At 36.9% G+C, this 6,963-nt stretch overlaps 1 pseudogene; it reads right to left on the reverse strand.

The window, feature by feature from the left end:
- Positions 1 to 5,063: 5,063 nt before the first annotated feature.
- Positions 5,064 to 5,866, reverse strand: LOC115845707 (pyridoxal phosphate phosphatase PHOSPHO2-like; annotated as a pseudogene).
- Between the last annotated feature and the right edge of the window lie 1,097 nt (positions 5,867 to 6,963).

A 6,963-nucleotide genomic window follows, 5' to 3' on the forward strand; every position in this document is an offset into this window, starting at 1 on the left:
AGTTTGCAATGCCACCTCTTTTTAATGGAGTAAAATTTTAGTGGAGTTAGATTTTCACATTATTATGTAGAGAAGTAGAATTCCTGTCCTACCTGGTTTCTAGAAAGTAGAGCCTCAGGAAAACGATTATAGAGGGAGTAGACCTATTATTTTATTAGAGAGTTTAATCCCATGGGATGGGCAAGAGAGATAAAGGAGCGAGACAGGGCAGGAGGGTCCGCATTCTCTAGAATACCTTAGGGAGATGACAATAGTTAAATGCAACCAATTGCTTAATTCCAAAGAAGAAACTGGGTCTTAGGCTCATCCACTGGAGAGAAAAAAGAAAAAATGTATCTGCTGTTCCTGTATCCCACTTGTCAAAATTTACCTCACAGGGAGTTAATTTCCACATACTTTTGGATTGTGCATGTGCGGAGACTAGATGGGGTTCTGTGATGACTTTAATATTTATTTATTTATTTATTTGGCTGCATCAGGTCTTTGTTGCGGTGGGTGGACTTCTCTCCAGTTGTGGCGTGTGGGTTTTCTCTTCTCTAGTTGTGGTGCGGATTCCAGAGCGCGTGGGCTCTGTAGTTGTGGCACGTGGGCTCTCTAGTTGAGGCACACAAGCTCAATACTTGTGGCACGAGGGCTTAGTTGCCCGACCAGGGATTGAACCCGCGTCCCCTGCATTGAAAGGTGGATTCTTTACCACTGGACCACCAGGGAAGTCCCTATGATGACTTTAATAGGCAAACTTGGGACGGGAGGCAAGAGGGGCAAGAGGCAGGGCAGTGATGGCGGTGCTTATGTGAACTAGTGGAGCACAGATGTCAGTGAAGTGAGGAGAATCTAAAGTGGTCCACAAGAGGTATCTGATACAGTCTCTGAATTTCCCCTGCTTCTAAAGATTGGTCTCCTTGGACTTGAGACCAATTAGGAATTAATTTATTACTATACCATGCATAATATATTTTTCCTTGCTCTCTCCTCTTCCTCCCAACCCTCCTTCCTTCTTTTTTTTCTTTGTGTAAAAGAATACATGTCAGTATTTTTACACACACACACACGAACAACCCAAATGGTACCAAATGCATTATATGAAAAGTATTCTCTAGCCAAGTTCTACTCCCAAAAGAACCTCTTTTAAAATATTTTTAAAGAAAAAAGAATTTATCAAATTAAAAAACAAATAGCACATTGTCATTGTTTAAAATTCAAACAGCAATGAAAATGTTAACAAAGAAAGTTAAAATATTACTTTGAATCCTGCCACAGAGAAATTACCATCATTAACATTAGGTGAATAGCTTTCTAGATAACAATATAATATACAATATAATATAATATGATATGATATATAATATAGAGGTGGAGATAGGTAAATATACAGTTGAATAAGTGATAAAGTTTATTAAACAGGATAAGGCTTATTTTTAATTAAATTATTATATTTAGTTTCTCTCAATTTTTACAGAAGTAAAAGAAATAGAAATCCAACCGAAAGGATAGCACAAATAAATATGAGGATTCTATAAATACTCAGATAAGTATTTTTTAACCATAAGAAATATATTTATTTTAAATATTATAAGATCTCTCTCTGTATATAAAAATAAGAGAATGTGAAACCTAGTAAGAATTTGCAGTGATTATATTTTTTAAAACTTTAGGCTTAAATTTTATACTCTACCAATTAACTCTCTACTGTGAAGGATGACAAAATTAGCACTCACATTTTTTCAGCTTTTTTTGTCTTTCTTCCCAGTTTTCATTGTTGTATTATTATTTTTACAATTTCAAGGTTTATAACAATCATAGTCTGTTCAGTAACCATAATTCTCACGCTTATGTAATCTTACCTCTATATTTGCTTCTAGGAGTTACATTTTCTGAGTTCTGGCATGCTTAGAAACATCTGCTGTCTTTATGCTTATGGACAAAACAAGTTGGATAGGATATTCTTAAATCCCTTTTTTCCCCTCAGATCTCTGTAGACTCTGCTCCATGGTCTTCTGTATTGACTATTAAGCTAACTAAGGCTTCTTAAATCATCTTTTGATTGACTGGATTTGTTTGTGAAATGTCTTTTCTTTTTAAGGAGAGCTCTTGGGCACCTTTACCGATCTCTTTGGTATCTGAGAATGTTATACTATTGGCTTTAAAGTTAAGGAACATCAGTGACTATTGTTTCCCTCAAATTCAGTGCCTTTATCCTCACTTAAAGAGTAGCTTCAATCTTCCTGTTGCAATAATTATATAACTTTGTTTATTGATTCCCAGATGCTTTGTGGTTATTACCTCCTTAATGACAATCTCATAATAATCCTGCATAGACCATGCTGTCATCCTCACTTCATTAATCAAGAAGTTGATGTTAAGAGAGGTTAATAATTCCCAGGGTCACAGACAAGTAGTGGAGCCCAGCTGTGTATACAGTTTGTTTCCAGTGTCTCCCCTCTTTATTCCCTGCCGTACCGCCACCTTCTCTTAGATGTGGATGGTCTGGAGAGGAGCCAGGCATGAGGCAATGTGAGGCATGGTCAGCATGGTGGATGGAAAGGAAAGGAAAGATGATTTGTCTTCTAAATCCTATTACCAGACGTGTAAATAAAATAGTATTTCCAAGAATTCTCAAATCACAAGTAAATAATACTAGTGAAATTGGAGGATATTTCTTAGCCCTATGCCCTATGGAAGATTTCTTTTAAGGTTGACAGTTTCTTGGAATTCTCATGGCTGGCATAATGTACTTTGCTCTATAAAGTTACCATAAAAAAATGTCTTCTGTTTAGGAAAATTAAAGGCATTGCATCAAGATCCATACTCTCATGTCAGCTTCATTATCTTGAGTCATATTTAAAAGCTGTAATATTTGATATCCATTGTTATGAACTCTCCTTTGGGACTAGTATTTAAAATATTCCTTAAACCTAATCAATCCATATGATTCTACACTCGGCCAAATTCAGTCACCTTCAGTCAAATGGTGAAGTGGTGAGCATATATGAGCAGAGTTCAGAAAAGCTAGAACAGTGACCATATTTACATGTATAAAATCTGATACGAAAGAATGGTTTGTATATCACAAGTGAAATACACAGCCCTGGTAGATTGGGGCCAGTTTCATCACTGATGGCCTCAGAGAAAAGTAGAGATATTAAATTACATGATGTGCAAAAACCAAAAGGATCTCTTTCTCACTCAGTATATTTAGAAAGGGCTGCCTGGGTCTTCAGGATGAACTTGAAGGCAGCCTGACAGTGATGAATATGCTTTTCTCTGCCCTCTGTGATCTACCAGGGCACTTACCCTCTCTGTTACCCCTTAGCACCTTGTCAATGGGTGGCATTAATTCTTTAATAGATTAATTTCTTACTTATTAACATCCACTACTATATGTTAGCTCTGGAGGGGACTATAGTCCATCTTGTATACTTCTTGGCACATAATAGGCATTCAATAAATATTTGTTAAGTATTGGATTTCCTGTAAGTCTTGTCTTCTGAACTAAAATATAAACTATCAGAGGACAGAGTTCAAAGTTTATACTCTGAATGGTCCATTGGACCCAATAATGCTGAGCAGAAAGCAGAATCTCAATGATGATTTGTTATATTGAGTTGAATTAAATCATATGGAATATAAAAGGCTGCCTTCCTGCCTGCTGGCTCTGTGCTTCCATAGGATATTGTACCTGCCTTTTTTATAGCCTCTGAACAACTCTAACTTTTTGTTCCTGTATCCAGTTGTCTCTCAACATTTTGTATCTTCTGAGGGAAGTATTTATTTGTCTTTTTAAAAATTCAAGTGTAGTTGATTTACAATATTGTGTTAGCTTGGATGTATAGCAAAATGATTCAGTTATAAATATATATATGTACATATTTTCAGATTATTTTACATTATAGGTTATTATAAGTTATTGAATATAGTTCCCTGTGCTATATAGTAAATCCTTGTTGCTTATCTATTTTATGTATAGTAGTATGTATCTTTCAATCCCATACTCCTAATTTATTCCTCCCCCCCTCCCTTTCCCCTTTGGTAACCATAAATTTGTTTTCTATGTCTGTGAATCTGTTTCTGATTTCCCCATAAAATTACATTGAACATTTTTGTTTCTGGAGCTTTCCATATGGAAAAGAAAATCCTAACATTATTACGTAAGGCATATTTATGCCTAAAACATGTAAGCCTACAAATTAACATAGTACTGTAAAACTTTCTAGGTCAGTTGATAGTTTGCTAATATCCCTATATGAAACAGTTTCTTAAATGTTGAGTATTCCTACAAATTATGTATTGTATCACTCAATATTTCATTGACAGAAATGACATACTGATTAAATCAGCATTCTGGAGTTATAGTCTTTAATAATGATATAAATTTAAAATATTTGAAGAACATTAATTTGTATTTCATTTCAAAAGGAAAGTGTGAAATTAATGAACACTTGGGCAATAGCTACTGCATCCCTATCTCTAAAATTAACTGATTTGGAAGTAGTGTATTCTTATGTGAACTAAGCATCAGGCTTATTTTGAAGATCTGTAACTGCAAGACATACTTCGGAAATAAATGCCAAAGAAAGTAAAATATAAGACTATTTTCTCTGGGAATAAATTAAAAAATATAATCTACCTATTAACCACCTTTGGTAGACCACTAGTTGCACCTACATCGGTTTTGTACTCTACTTTTTCCATTTTTCCCAGGCATATGACCATCTGAAATAAAAGCTATATTTTGCATCCTTCCTTGCAGTTAGGTAGGAGCATTGTGACTAAATATTGGCTAATGAAATTTAAATGAGGGTGCAACCTTCTCTCTCACTGTCCTTGCTGGCCAGAATGTTGATGTGAGGGATGGAGCTTGAACAGCAATCTTGGATCATAAGTTGGAAGCCAAGTGCTGAGGTTGGTAGAGCAACACAGAAACTTTGAGATATTTAACTCTGAAATTCTTTTAAGTGAGAGGGAAAACTTTTTTTCTTTTTTTAAAGCCACTGTTATTTGGGGTTTTAGTTTTATGCTGCTGTATTTAATCTTAACTGATACACATTTCAATTGTTGGCATATTACTCCTGTATTAGAAATTGTAAATGAGAAATTATTTCAACACCTGAAGACCAAGATACAACAGAAGACTCCATAGGCTCAAGATATTGAGACATCCTAGAAAGAGTTTTCTGTAAAGTATATCTATTCCGTGGCATGGCAATATCATTCTTCTTGAAAAAGTTTACTGGACAGACATCATTTCTTCCATCACATATATAAACAACTCATGTATAATTCACTCCTCGTTGTGACTTTACCTACAAATTCTACCAAAACTACATTTTTGCAAAGATTTTGGGGGCATCTAGTGCAAGAATGAGCATGATAATTTTCCACAGTGAGATGACGGTTGGTGTCAAAAGCTGCTGGATTTGTAAAGACTTTATCAAACACGTCATGAAAATTGGTAGCTTCTAAAACCCAACCTATGAAGACTGAATTTGCATCTGAAATAATGATGCAGTCAAATTTATCCTTGTTCTTTCTTGTAAAGTTTAAAAGTTCCACCATCCATGGAGTGAAAGGCATTGATATCATTGCTCTTTTCATTTCATCTTCTCTTACACCTTCATCTCCCAAATACTTAAAGACTCTGCCCATAAATTCTGTCCAAAATCCTTTCTCATAAGAATCTTGTAGTTCAATAGGAAGCTTTTTCTCTGGAGCACATGGTACAATCCAGGTGTCACTATTATCATCTATGATTGTATTGTCAAAGTCAAAAACCAAAAAAATTTTCATGGTTCCAGAAACAGATTTGGGTTACCCCAATTTAGTATTTCCAAGATAATTAATCTTACTTCAACATGGAGCTCAGGTTAAACAGTCATAACAATCTTCAGTTTTAAACACTAGCCAGTTTCTAACCAACATTACTCTTACTCTATATGCAGGGGGAAAAGTCTTCTGGTTCCAGGCAAAGGAATGGAGACTTCTTAACTCCAGCATTGTTATGATGGATAATATGATAGAAAACCTTCCCCCCGTGAGGAGGTCTGTGGGTCACACACGCCAAGCCCAGGCCTTGCTCTCCCACACACCTGCCAGGTCCATCCCGAAACCAGGGGCAGGGACCTAGTCGGGTGTCCTTCCCTGGGAGGCGCATGTTGGATGCTGATGGGAGTGCCAGGCCGGGCCCGGCCGGGTCCCCAGGGCTCATCACTGACCCAGGCCAGAGATCCACAGGCGTTCTGGCCTCAGCGCGACTCCTGCGGACTCTCCTGTTTTGTATGTAGATTCATTTGTATTATTTTTTAGATTTCACATATAAGTGATATCATATAATATTTGTCTTTATTTTTTCTTTTTTTGTGTGTGGTATGCGGGCCTCTCACTGTTGTGGCCTCTCCCTTTGCGGAGCACAGGCTCCAGACGCACAGGCTCAGCGGCCATGGCTCACGGGCCCAGCCACTCCGCGGCATGTGGGATCTTCCCGGACCAGGGCACGAACCCGTGTCCCCTGCATCTGCAGGAGGACTCTCAACCACTGCGCCACCAGGGAAGCCCTGTCTTTGATTTATTTTACTTAGTACAATAAGGTCCATCCATATTGCTGCAAATGTCAGTATTTCATTCTTTTTTTACGGCTGAGTAATATTCCGTGTGTGTGTGTGTGTGTGTGTGTGTGTATGTGTGTGTGTGTATATATATATATACACACACACATACACACACACACATATATGTGTGTATATATATATACCATATCTTCTTAAACCAATCACCTGTTGATGGGCACTTGGGTTGTTTCCATGTCTTGGGTATTGCAAAGTGCTGCTATGAACATTGTGGTATATATATCTTTTAGAATTAGAGTTTTCATCTTTTCTGGTTATATGCCCAGGAGTGGGATTGCTGGATCAAACAGTAGCTCTATTTTTAGTTTCTTAAGGAACCTCCATACTGTTTTCCATAGTG

This window comes from Globicephala melas, chromosome 7 (genome assembly GCF_963455315.2).
Source record: "Globicephala melas chromosome 7, mGloMel1.2, whole genome shotgun sequence".
Classification (NCBI taxonomy): Eukaryota; Metazoa; Chordata; class Mammalia; order Artiodactyla; family Delphinidae; genus Globicephala; species Globicephala melas.